The sequence below is a fragment of the Zootoca vivipara genome, chromosome 3 (assembly GCF_963506605.1).
Source record: "Zootoca vivipara chromosome 3, rZooViv1.1, whole genome shotgun sequence".
NCBI classification, from domain to species: Eukaryota; Metazoa; Chordata; class Lepidosauria; order Squamata; family Lacertidae; genus Zootoca; species Zootoca vivipara.
Genome location: NC_083278.1, coordinates 45,110,045 through 45,124,571, shown reverse-complemented (window position 1 = coordinate 45,124,571; position 14,527 = coordinate 45,110,045).

Genomic DNA, 14,527 nt, shown 5'->3' with positions numbered 1-14,527 from the left:
TTTAGTTCCTGCAAGGATTAAAGTTACATTTCAGGATAGTCATCGATGGAAAAGTATAAAAGATACCAGGAGATTCTTTGTCAGACTCATCCATGTGATTTACTAAGGGACTGATTCCTTCAGGACACCCTTTCACTGGCATAAGGAGCTTCCACCTGCTACTTAGAACAGGCATCCCCAACCTTCGGCCCTCCAGATGTTTTGGACTACAATTCCCATCATCGCTGACCAATGGACCTGTTAGCTAGGGATCATGGGAGTTGTAGGCCAAAACATCTGGAGGGCCGCAGTTTGGGGATGCCTGACTTAGAAGGTCACACAACATTCCTAAATACCTAATTCCTAAACTCTTCAATATCATCAACTCTTTTGAGAGTGAAAAGCTGTGTGTATTATGGTTGTCATCAGTTGCTGTCAGAAGACAAAGGCAGTGGCAATGCCCTTGGGTGGTAAACTTTTGTCCAGGCTTTCCTTTTAAGAGTTCTACAGACTCTAGGAAAGGAGAAGGGCCAGGAAACAGAAGATGCAAATGAAGCCTCCTGCCACCTAAAAGCCAAGCAGCTAGACTTTACATAAAATGCAGGTGCAAACTGCAGACCCAACAAATTCTTGGCATCTTTACAACATTCACCAAGTCCTAAAACAGCAATGTTACACCATCAAGGCACATCAAAAGAATCATCTGTCACCAGATCAAAGGTTCAAAAATTCCTCAGGGAAGGGCCATAGCTCAGAGGTAGAGCACCTGCTTTTTACGCAGAAGGTCCTAGCTTAAATCACCAGCATCTTTAGATAGGGGTGGGGATGTCCCCTGTCTGAAACTATGGAGAATCTCTTCCCAGTCACTATGAACAATACTAAGCTAGGTAAATTCATGGATTAATTTTGGTCTTAGGCAGCTTCCTATATTCTTCTAGCTGCCAATGATCCCATTATCTGCTGTTCTGGACAGGCAGTGCTCTGAAAAGATGAGATAGTATAATAGCCAGTCCTATATGCTGCACTGCCCAGCCAGCAGATATGACCTGATCAAATTCTACCAGCCTTTCTCCTAAGCATTGCATGAAAAGCTACCATGCCCAGCACCTGCTACATGAAAGAGTGGAAGGGTGCGGAATTTTATAATCTTTCAAGTGTTACCATGCAAATTTTGTTTTGATAGATATGTAATAAGAGAAGGTCACTGACCTGTATTCCTGAATTATCTCTAAGCTACTCAGCAGATGCTTTCATTCAGTTTGCTATAATTGACTGCTACTTCCCATGCTCCATCCATACAGAACAATGCAATTAAGCTGAGGAACTGGCAAGTGTATTAGGAACAGAATGGTATATGTGGACCCACAAAAAGAAAAGAACACCCCCCTATGAAAATAATTATGCCAATAAGATGCAAACAGAATACTGAAGATCTTGCCAGTAAGCAAGCGTAGCCACAAGAAAAGTCATATCAGTGACCTTTTGAAAGGCTAATTGGAAAGAATCTGATGCTGAACTGTATGTAGAAACAGGCTTTCATTCATGAGAATAATTGAACAAGAAGAGGCAGCACCCAGCCACAATGACAAGCAACATTTTTAAAAAAAACTGAAGTGCTGGAACATTGCAGAAGAAATTGTTTTCTGAACAAAACCAAAGATATGGCATTATTAATATGAGCAAAAATCAATCAGATTTCTGCATGGCTGATGTTATATGCATGGATCTGAATTCTTTTTCATGTAAGAGTTTTAAAATTTCAGATTTGAAAATCAGATGTTTGTGAATTCAGATATTGGCCTCAACTTTTAAATTTTATATAATTTGTGCACTTGGAGGTCTGTTGTTTGTTGGTTTTGACAAGTAAGCTGTAAAACATGATCAAATCCTAACCATCAGTTGAGACACTGCTCAATGTATTGAACACTGTTGCAAAGCAACTGTGAAAGTACCATTGCACATCAGTAGTAAATCACTGAAAACTACTCAATGGTGGCTCTTCTGGTTGTTTGCTGGCCAATGAGTGGCATCTGCTGCTTAGCACCATTGAATGGAGAAGGGGAGGGTACATGGTGCCATTGCTTGGTGAGTCACTAATGGTGGAAGTGCTGAGGCTTCTAACTTCAGCACCATATTGGGTGGATAGCAGCAGCCAACCTCTGCTGACACTAGTTTCTGGTGTCCATACACCAGGCAGGCGCCTGCACAATGCTCAAGTAGTAGTCCCAGTGCGAGCTTTGCTGCTATGGGGCATCCTTTCAAAGGTATGGTATTCTCCTCCCCCTTTCAGTAGCACTCATCCACTGAAGCTGAACATTTCACACTGTCCTCCAGATTATATGAAACACTGTTCCTAAAACCCACTGTATGTCAACTGCCAACTCTTCTCTAATATTGACTGTCAAACTGAGCCAAATGTCAAGTACATGAGATGACTTAGGCTTATTCAGTGTATAGCATGATATGAATGCTCAGGGAGTATACGACATCAACATTAGCAGAGGAAATTTTCCAGAAAAAAATTAGGAAACAAATTGATTTAAACTCAAGCTGTAAATGGATAATAAATAAAAACAATACAGGTGGGCAGCAAATACTTGTGGCAAGAGTTCTGCAAAAGCTGCAGTGCACATATACCTTCTGTCCAGGTGTTATGCCTGGCTGAACAGAGCCCTGAAGCACAATTCAAGATTCCAGGATGATTTGGTATAACAGGTGGTGATGAGCTCATCTTAGAAATGAAATTACAAAATACTCTTCTTAAGCTAACTTTTCTATGCAGGTTTCCCTGTGTCAGCATAGCCCCCCCCCCACTTTCTTAAATGTTGTGGAAATGTGGAAAATACATTCCAAATTCATTGACTTGCCTCTGCATTTCGTATGGGCTGCTAGGTACAGAAACATTTAAGGTAGCCTCCATGTTGCAAGTAATTTGTGTGTAGAGATCTGCAAAAAGACAGACACACACCCCGGCGTCTCATTGAAATTCATAGTACTCTACTAAACTACTATTCATAGAATCATAGAATAGAATCATAGAATCATAGAGTTGGAAGAGACCACAAGGGCCATCCAGTCCAACCCCCTGCCAAGCAGGAAACACCATCAAAGCATTCTTGACATATGGCTGTCAAGCCTCTGCTTAAAGACCTCCAAAGAAGGAGACTCCACCACACTCCTTGGTAGCAAATTCCACTGCCGAACAGCTCTTACTGTCAGGTAGTTCTTCCTAATGTTTAGGTGGAATCTTCTTTCTTGAAGTTTGAATCCATTGCTCCGTGTCCGCTTCTCTGGAGCAGCAGAAAACAATCTTTCTCCCTCTTCCATATGACATCTTTTCATATATTTGAACATGGCTATCATATCACCCCTTAACCTTCTCTTCTCCAGGCTAAACATACCCAGCTCCCTAAGCCGTTCCTCATAAGGCATCGTTTCCAGGCCTTTGACCATTTTGGTTGCCCTCTTCTGGACACGTTCCAGCTTGTTAGTATCCTTCTTGAACTGTGGTGCCCAGAACTGTACACAGTACTCCAGGTGAGGTCTGACCAGAGCAGAATACAGTGGTACTATTACTTCCCTAGATCTGGATGTTATACTCCTATTGATGCAGCCCAGAATTGCATTGGCTTTTTTAGCTGCTGCATCACACTGCTGACTCATGTCAAGTCTGTGGTCTACCAAGACTCCTAGGTCCTTTTTGCATGTACTGCTCTCAAGCCAGGTGTCACCCATCCTGTATTTGTGCCTTTCATTTTTTTTGCCCAAGTGTAGTACCTTACATTTATCCTTGTTAAAATTCATCTTGTTTGCTTTGGCCCAGTTGTCTAATCTGTTAAGGTCATTTTGAAGTGTGATCCTGTCCTCTGGGGTATTAGCCACCCCTCCCAATTTGGTGTCATCTGCAAACTTGCTCAGGATGCCCTCAAGCCCATCATCCAAGTCATTGATAAAGATGTTGAATAAGACTGGGCCCAAGACAGAACCCTGTGGCACCCCACTAGTCACTACTCTCCAGGATGAGGAGGAGCCATTGATGAGCACCCTTTGGGTTCGGTCAGTAAGCCAGTTACAAATCCACTGAATGGTAGCATTGTCTAGCCCGCATTTTACCAGCTTCTTTACAAGAATATCATGGGGCACCTTGTCAAAGGCCTTGCTGAAATCAAGATAGGCTACATCCACAGCATTCCCTTCATCTACCAGGTTTGTAATTCTGTCAAAAAATGAGATCAGATTAGTCTGACTTGACTTATTTTTCAGAACCCCATGCTGACTTTTAGTGATCACAGAGTTTCTTTCCAGGTGCTCACAGACTGTTTGCTTAATGATCTGCTCTAGAATCTTTCCTGGTATTGATGTCAGGCTGACTGGGCGGTAATTGTTTGGGTCCTCTCTTTTCCCCTTTTTTAAAATAGGGACAACATTTGCCCTCCTCCAGTCTGCTGGAACTTCGCCTGTTCTCCAGGAATTAACAAGGATTATTGCCAATGGTTCTGAAATCACCTCTGCTAGTTCTTTTAATACTCTTGGATGTAGTTCATCTGGCCCTGGAGACTTGAATACATCTAAACTAGCCAAGTATTCTTGTACTACCTCCTTACTTATTCTGGGCTGTGTTTCCCCTGCTGAATCATCTGCTCCATATTCTTCAGGTCGGGAATTGTTTTCTTTTTTGGAGAAGACTGAGGCAAAGAAGGCATTGAATGCTTTTAACTGAGAAGCATTTAAACTCAGCGCTATTTATTTATTTTTAGCCTGTGGGCTAAATGCTCAAGGGAGAAATGTTCTGTGTTGGAAGTGGTGACGGGTGTGTGTCCAGATGTGGCAAAGACTTGGGGGGACCTTTTTGCCCCTCCTCCCATTCCTACGCAGAAGGAATGGTCGCTCTCTCCTTCCTCGTTCAGCTATGGCTCCCTCTGCTTTGCACTTCTGGATGGCGCTTGGCATCGTAACAAGGCGGAGAGTCATTAGCCTGCGGAGAGAAACAGGGAGCCAGGTCGCGGGAGGTCTCTGCTGGAAGCAGAGACAACGCTGCTGAGCTTCTGACGGGCAGCGAAACCAAAAGTGTGGAGCCCTAGCCATTAATTCTATAGGAAGGGGAAAGATTTGCTCTCTGTAAAGCCCGGGCAGGAGCTCTGAGTTTGTAGGCTATCCCTGCACGGCCCCCATCCTTACCCACCTCTTCAGATGTGCCTGGAATAATTTCTCCTGGTGAAGGTAGGAAAACGCACATAGGGTTTTGTTCTGGATCTCAATAAACCACGTGTGACTTTTTTTAAAAAAGAGAGTTCCTCTTGGCTTGTTGGACTTCTTAGCGCCGCGTTTTTCCAAGCCAGAGTTTGGGAAGTATCAGCCAGACGTTTTAACGTAATTTCAGTCTGACGGTAGAGGAGATATTCTGATACAGTACCTGGAAACTGACTAGTCTTGAGGAATGGGGAGAGTATTTAACAGCTACCGGTATTATATTCTACCTGCGAACATGGGCATAGCCAGGATTTTTGTAAGGGAGGGCAGAACCTCAGTTAGATTTGTATTTTTATTTATCTTTATTGTTGGGGGGGCTGCTGCCCCTCCCTGCCCCCCTGCTATGCGCATGACTGCGAATCGATAAAAAGCTGGAAAGGGACATGTTAGGGTTCCACATTGTTCCCCTCTCCATGTTTTTAAGGTGCCTACTTCTCCAGTTGCGGAGCTGATCTTAGGATACATAGGACACGTGTTGTGCAATCCAGTGCCCTTTTCCCTGTTCCCACGAATTAAGGTTGCAATCTGGCACACACTTAACTGGCGTCTAAACTCAGCTGGACTTAATTCTGTTTAGACGTGTATGGAATTGTGCTGTAAATATCGACTCCCTCCAGTTTTTTAAAAAATAAAAAAATGATTTTGTAGCTGTGCATCTGCCTGTTAACCAGAAGGTTGGTGGTTCAAGCTCACCCAACGACAGCTGTGTGCAGGATACCTGCATTGCAGAGGGTTGAGATGGATGACCCTCAGGTCCCTTCCAACTCTACAATTGTTTGATTGTATAAACCCACCACTTGGGCACTCCACAGACAACTCTCTAATCTAAAACAGTGGATTGTAGATTACACTACCTTCTTATTGTTATGTTTTTAAAATTGTTGTTTGTTGTTTAGTCCTTTAGTCATGTCCGACTCTTCGTGATCCCATGGACCAGAGCACACCAGGCACTCCTGTCTTCCACTGCCTCCCACAGCTTGGTCAAACTCATGTTGGTAGCTTCGAGAACACTGTCCAACCATCTCATGCCCTGTCATCCCCTTCTCCTAGTGCCCTCAATCTTTCCCAGCATCAGGGTCTTTTCCAGGGAGTCTTCTCTTCTCATGAGGTGGCCAAAGTATTGGAGCTTCAGCTTCAGTATCTGTCCTTCCAGTGAGCACTCAGGGCTGATTTCCTTCAGAATGGATAGGTTTGATCTTCTTGCAGTCCATGGGACTCTCAAGAATCTCCTCCAGCACCATAATTCAAAAGGATCAATTCTTCGGCGATCAGCCTTCTTTATGGTCCAGCTCTCGCTTCCATACATCACTGCTGGGGAAACCTTAGCTTTAACTATATGGACCTTTGTCGGCAAGGTGATGTCTCTGCTTTTTAAGATGCTGTTTAGGTTTGTCATTGCTTTTCTCCCAAGAATCAGGCGTCTTTTAATTTTGTTACTGCTGTCACCATCTGCAGTGATCATGGAACCCAAGAAAGTAAAATCTCTCACTGCCTCCATTTCTTCCCCTGCTATTTGCCAGGAGGTGATGGGACCAGTGGCTATGATCTTAGTTTTTTTGATGTTGAGCTTCAAACCATATTTTGCACTCTCCTCTTTCACCTTCATTAAAAGGTTCTTTAATTCCTCCTCACTTTCTGCCAGCAAGGTTGTGTCATCACCATATCTGAGGTTGTTGATATTTCTTCCAGCAATCTTAATTCCGGTTTGGGATTCATCCAGTCAAGCCTTTCATATGATGAATTCTGCATATAAGTTAAATAAGCAGGGAGACAATATACAGCCTTATCGTACTCCTTTCCCAATTTTTAACCAATCAGTTGTTCCATATCCAGTTCTAACTGTAGCTTCTTGTCCCACATAGAGATTTCTCAGGAGACAGATGAGGTGATCAGGCACTCCCATTTATTTAAGAACTTGCCATAGTTTGCTGTGGTCAACACAGTCAAATGCTTTTGCGTAGTTAATGAAACAGAAGTAGATGTTTTTCTGGAACTTTCTAGCTTTCTCCATAATCCAGCGCATGTTTGCAATTTGGTCTCTGGTTCCTCTGCCCCTTCGAAATTCAGCTTTCACTTCTGGGAGTTCTTGGTCCACATACTGCTTAAACCTGCCTTGCAGATTTTTAAGCATAACCTTGCTAGCGTGTGAAATGAGCATGTGAAATGAAGGTGGGGTGTCATGGGGGTCAGAAGAGATAGATATTGGAGTGCTGGGTTAGGGGAGGTAAAGGAATGCAAGGAAGAGAGGAAGATATACACACACCCTTGAGATCCTCTTGAAATTGATTAATTTTTTCATAGATTTCCCCCCATTTCTACCATTAAATCTAGTGGCAACATGAAAGAGGAAACAGTTGGTGTTTGGGAACAGTAAAAACAACACCTTTCTGAATAATTACTACACAATTATTTTCACAAGCCTAAAAATGAGCCATTATTTATAGATCTCTGTTTTGTTTTTAAAATTGAGGGAATCTATGAAAAAATAATCAATTTCAAGAGGATCTCAAGGGTGTGTGTGTATCTTCCTCTCTTCCTTGCATTCCTTTACCTCCCCTATCCCAGCACACCAATATCTATCTCTTCTGACCCTCGTGACACCCCACCTTCTCCCCTCTGGCTGCTCCATTTTCTCCCCCAATGCCCCAGATGGTGAGAGTTGTTGGTCTTAGAACCCTGGAGACCAAAGTTTGAATCCCTGGTCAGCTCATGGGCTAGTCAGCATCTCTAAGCTTAAGCTACCTCACAGGGTTGTTGTAAGGGTAAAATGGAGAGAAGGAGAACCATGTTTGTCACCCTTAGTGCCTTGGAGGAAAGGTGTGATAGAAATTCAATAATCAATTGTTTTTCTTTCCCTCTTGCTCCACTCTCTGTTCAGCTGCGAGGTGTTGATCACAGCCTTGAAAAACATATCAAGCTGAAACAGAAAATGGGCAAGAGTGTAATTCTTCCGACTTCCTCCTTAAACTCTATGGCTTTGTCAAGGGGGAAGGAAAGGGACCCATTACCTCAGCAGCTCATCATGAAAGGGGCAGTGAGTCATGTGCTGAGAGGTACTACAGAAAGTCCCCAAGGGATGCATTTGCACCCACAGCACCATTCTGATGACTCCAGAGACAGAATTTTTTTAGCATGAAGCATTTTCGACTCACAGCCTTCCCGAGTAATTTAGAATCCTAGCTTTCCATCACGTTCTCCAGAAACAAGACTTTCCAAGTGAATACTGTCTTGAGAAATCCCTTCCTCATAATAATGTGTTTGTTGTGTTGTGTTCTTGACAAATGGAATGTGAAACCATCAGATCCCATGAATAATTGATTTTGTTTTGTTGTTCTAGTTTAATGAACTAAAGCTGATGAAGAATGAAATCCAGACTTTCCACTGGAAAAGTACTGTGGACACACCTAACTTAACCTGCAATGGAGAGTGTTATTATCAAGGAATCGGTACTTAGAAACCATTTTCCTTCCTTTTCTAACTGGGATTATCTGTTCAGCCGGTTTAGCTGGCAATGTCCTCATTCTATTCACTATAATAAAGTATGCAAGAGACTACCAAGGAAAGAGTGGAATTGTGATGCTAAGAGCATTTAGTCAAGATCATGCGGTGGGGTTACATCTGAATTGCCATGAATTTGGGGGGTCCTCATCAAAAAGCCCTTGTAATGCACTGGAGTGAATAAATACAGGACTGGCCTTCTACATCATCTGCTATTTCTCCATCTGCCTCAGTTTTGCCAATTCCATTCATCACTCTTACCTGTACATACTGCTTAGTGAGAGCTTTCAGAAGCATCAGAGGCAGTGCACCATTTAAAGACACAGACAGGGAGTTAACCATATTGAGAATACCCTGAAATCAAGTTGGGGGAAAAATTGTCCAGAACTTTGTCCAAATTCTCACTAGCTGCTTTAATTCCCTTTAGAGAAATGCAGAACTATTCAAAAACAATATTCTTGGACCTGATATATAATAGCTTATTTGGACAATGCTGAAGTAAAGAAAGCTTTAGACTCATGTGATCACTTTCCTGACAACAGGCAGAAATTCTCATTGTCACTTCCATTCACCTGCCTCACAACGCAGAGGATTACTTCCTATATTCATTGAATTTAGCCTGGACTCCCAAGCCTGTTCAGTTCAAACACACACATATTCAAACTTGTCACAGCTGTTCTTTCATTGCTTTGTATTTGTCTGCTCATTGCTTTCCATGTGTTCCTTCTGATTTTATTATTATTATTTTATTATCACATTATTCATATGATTTGTATACTGCTCTATATTTTTAAGAAATAAAAAACTCAAAGCAGTTTACAACAATTTGAAACATCAAATAAAACCCAGAATAAAACATTACTGAAGAAAGTCAAATATAATGTATACATTCAAAACAAAATAATTAACAGGAAGCTAATATATTATCTTAAATATTTCAAAATAAAACATTACAAAGGAGGCCAACCACAGAATGTACATTTAGCACAGCAAAGTTAACAAAAATATCCTAAATATTTCAAAAGAAAACACGGGATGTCAAATATAAAATGCACATTAAAAACAGCATAATTAACAAGGAAATAATGTATTACTATAAGCATAAAACTTACCTGCTGCTGTTGCTACCAGTTCTGCCAGTGATGGTTCATGGTGGGCGGTGGCTGTGTGGACGCTCAGGCTCAATGACCTGGGTCTATACTAAGAGACAGCCAAGATGGCTTCTGGCCTCTGTAGCAGCCTCAGCTTTTGTAGCTGGAGTCAATCAAGGCCCCACCCTCCCAGGCCAGGTGGAAAAGGGCCTGCAAGGCAGGGAGCTAGTCTGTCAGAAGTCACAGCCAAGATGGTCTCTGACCTCTTCAGCAGCCTTGCCTTTTTACCATTTGTTTTAAAACCAATAAAAATGTTGTTGTTGTTGTTGTTGTTGTCATCCCACTACACCTTTCTTTAAATCATCCTTAAACAAATGTCTTTCCTTTTTTGTGTGAAAATCTTTCAAACTTTGCCTTTCATGCCTCCAGTATTGTTCAGGACAAGCAATTCATCTTAACTGATTTCCACCAGAGCCATTCTTGGTCATATGTCTAGCAAAACCAAGTATTTCTATCACTCCTCTTGAAGTTTTGCTGCAGGGAAGGTCAGATCATCATAGCCCTTGGTCTGTATAGGTTGGTAAGTACGCAACCTGGTTAGTCATGTCTTGCCCTGGTGAATTCTGATGGCTCACAGCATTCCCTCAAGGGTCTGTGTGAAGACCAAGTCGCCTCTTGTCTCAAGAAATCTGTGTCTTCCTAAGTTAGCAGCTATTAAGCCAGAGGCCTGAATTTGGGTGATCCTGTGGTGCTGCTTGCTATTCACATGGCTGCATATAGAAAACTGAGTAGGCCCATCTGTCCTTGCTGGGAGACTGCAACAACATCATGACTCCTCCATCATCATGAGAGACTGCAGCAAAATGATCAAATGGTACCATGAAAATTGAGCACCAGTCTAGTGGGGTTGGATATGCCCCGATCTTAGGGATAAGTGAGAAATGATATTCATTTGCATTTGTTCATTTGTTCTGAAACAAAACACATCCAAAACACAGCTGTCCTTTGAAATTTGCACTTCTCCACATTCTGTGATGCAGTTTTTAAAAGTTGCAAAAATGCATATGTTGGGGTAACTGCACAAAAATAGGTAATTAGTGGAATGAACATTCAAATGCATTGTGTTAGGGAAAACTGCATGCAAAAATACCTTTGTTGAGCACAATTGCATTCAAAGATGTATATATCACAAGAAATAAGCTCTAAAATGCTAGCAAATTAGATCCTGAAGCTGAGGCTACAATACTTTGGCCACCTCATGAGAAGAGGAGACTCCCTGGAAAAGACCCTGATGTTGGGAAAGATGGAGGGCACAAGGAGAAGGGGACGACAGAGGACGAGATGGTTGGACAGTGTACTCGAAGCTATGAACATGAGTTTGACCAAACTGCGGGAGGCAGTGGAAGACAGGAGTGCCTGGCGTGCTCTGGTCAATGGGGTCACGAAGAGTCGGACATGACTAAACGACTAAACAACAACAACAAAAAGAGGAAGCAGCTCAAACTGATGTGGAAATGTGGTGAACCTTTAACATCCATGGGATGAAATCTTTTAATGCAACTAAATGAGTCATATATTTGATTTATTTGATTACAATGTATATTTTACTGTCTTTTGCACATACTGAACTAGACCACTGTATACATTCTTCATAGTAGTGATTAGGACTTAATGGCCTGAGCTTTCAGGCAATGTCAACAGGATCCACACCGCAGAACTAAGCTGGAGAGTCCAAACTTCAGAATTACCATCTCTGTTTCAATCATAAACTCAGGTATTCTACACACCTTCATGGCTGGTGTCTATGCTGGTATGTCCCTTCATGTGATCATAGGAGGACTCATGAGACAGGTTAGTTTCACACTATTGATGAAGAAAATGGTCACTTGATGTGTGTTGGAATAAACCATTGAACACTTACGGTATACCAAGCCAGTCATGCGCTTGCTGTGTCTATGAGCTAAACCTAACCCAGAACATGTCACAAATGCAAACTTATTCACTCTCCCCTCTGCTCAAGTGCTAGGACAACCTTTTACAGCTGGTGGGGAAACTATAGCCCTCCATATATTGCTGGACAGCATTGTCCATGTTGGTGCTGCAGGTTCCCCAGTCCTGTTTTACAGTTTCCTTGAGGGAAGAAACTGGAGATTGTTTTGCAATATCTATTTACAAATATACACACTTACCACCCACTTAGGAAGTACTACTCTAAAAGCAGCATCAGATTCCTAGATACAACAGCAGCTCACCCTGAAGTTCCCCAAGGCTCCTTCTTGCTATTCCATTGCCAAGTCTCAGTTCTCTTTCTCTGGCCAGAGAATGACAATGTTGTCCCTGGTAGTCCCCCACCGAGAAAGTGGGATGTGGCACCCATCTGAGTAGCTTGGGTGAGCCACCTGCAATCAAAGACCAGCTAACTGAGCCTTAGATAGATTGGGGCCAATTGGCACAACTCAAGAGCATGAAAATATTCTTTTCCAAGTGTTTACAGTAAATGGCACAACCCAATATTGGCTGAATTTGGTGCATGGTAGAAGCATGCACACAGTTGGCTTGCCGCCACCAGCTGATGTATGAGGGAGTCAGCCAACGCGGATTCTGTTTTCCCACAGCAATTGTCCTCGAGTACAAAGTAATAATGCTAATAAGTCAAAGCTGGTTTCTCTTACAAGACACAACTCAGTATCTTCGCATCTCTGCTCTAGAGTGATGTTTTTGTCTTCTTCTTCCTTTCATTTGCCAACATACATTTCAACCCAGGCATTTGTGGCCAAACCATGCAATGCTAATGTTGCATTTGATGTACAGCCAAGGCTACCAGTCCCTTGCCAGCTTCATGCCTCTTCCACTGACCTGCTCCTTTCAAAAATTATTACGCTCCAACTGAGCATGTTATAGATTTCTGTCACAAGCTGACTTAGTATGTTACTTTTCCATTCAAAGTCCTATAGACATTTGACCTTTTGGATAATGCTTCAAATAAATCCTGTGAAAAATGGGAAATGAGGCTTTCATGATTCACAGCGTGATTAATCCACATGAAGAGCTGAAAGGGATTGTGCCTTTTCCATTGGGGTTTAATAAGGTTTGAGCTGTTTCATGCTTCAACTATCAGATATTTTAATGGCTCGTTCTATATTCCTAAATGCAGCAAGTAGCATTGCTTTCTCTGATTGCCTTGTGTCTACTGAACTGAATTTTTAAAATAAATAAATAAAGAACCTGTATTGTTTGTTTCTATATCCAAACCATCTGGCCTATTAGGATCCACTGTGTCTCATTTAACCTTATAGCCACTCTAAGCAGCTAAAATTGTCGATCCTTTAAGCATAGCCTAGCCAAAGCTGAACTTAGAAGGGACCATAGCTGAATGACAGAGCCATTCAGAAGGTCCCAGGTTTATTCCCCAACAGTCCAGTCTAGTTTAAACAGGATCAGGTACCAGGTGATGTGAGAGACCACTTCCTGAGGCCCTGGACTGCTGCCAATTGAACAAACATGACCTATCATAAGGCATCTTCCTATGCAGTGCTAAACCCCACTGGTTTTCATAGAGTCATAGAATTGTAGAGTTGAAAGGGACTCCAAGGATCATTGAATTCCACCCTCTGCAATGCAGTGGAGAGTTAGATATGTGGTTAACTCTGCAACTGAAAACAATGAGAAGTACCCAACTTGGGCTGCTGGATATCTCCATGGTTAAAAACCCCTAATGAAAAGTAGCCAGTAGATCCAGTTTCACTTCACCAGGTGAGGAAACATTCTAATGAGCCTTCAAAACAAGAGTTTTCAAAGAAAAGGGCCAGCTAATTAGATGTCATGAAGTCAGAATGTACAATGGATGATCCTGAGTTTTAGTATTATGGATGTAGTAGAAAAAGTTATTTCTATCACTTTAGAAAGAACCAAAATAAATTATTACTATTACTATTAATATTTACTATTATGATGATGGTTGTGATGATGATGATGATAATGTAATCCTGAGTTCTAGTATTATGAGAGCAGGAGAAAATGTTATGTCTATCACTTCCCCCACACCATGCATAATTTTATATACCATTAAGTCATATTTTTTCTCCCCTACCCCCGGATGCTTCAGCAATGAGGTGCCCTTTGTTTGAGATGAGAAGACCAGAATTGTACAAAGTGTTCCAAATTAGTCCACATCAGATAGGTTTGTATAAGGGGCATTTTCAAGTTTAATGAAGGAAGAAAGGCAAAAGAAATAAATCTAGAGCACTTACTAACAATCAAATCCAGATTGTTTCTGAATAGCCTTGGTAGCATGCCCATGGGAGGTGGACAGAATAGTAGATAATAAATCTAGAAATCCTAAATAACTGTTTCTCGCAGTGACTGAGAGTGAATTCTGCCCCCATGAAAATCGATGAACTTCCTATGAGCTTGACTTCTGTAGCTATTGCAGCCATTCAGTTTATAACTGGCTAAATTTTAATTTCCTATATTCTAGGTAGGGATAGCTTTCTTGGCAGCAAAAAAACCAACAGCGTAATTTTCAATGCTTTTAGCTAAAATGGCTGCGGAACAGCTATTGTTTCAAATTTGGAACTTAATCAGATTCTGGGATGCCAATTGACATTTGAGCTGCCAGATCTGCATTAGCAGATTCTTTAGAGAATTTGGCAACCATTAACACAACTACAACTACTTAGAACACTGAGAAAGTTGGCAAGTGGGGCACA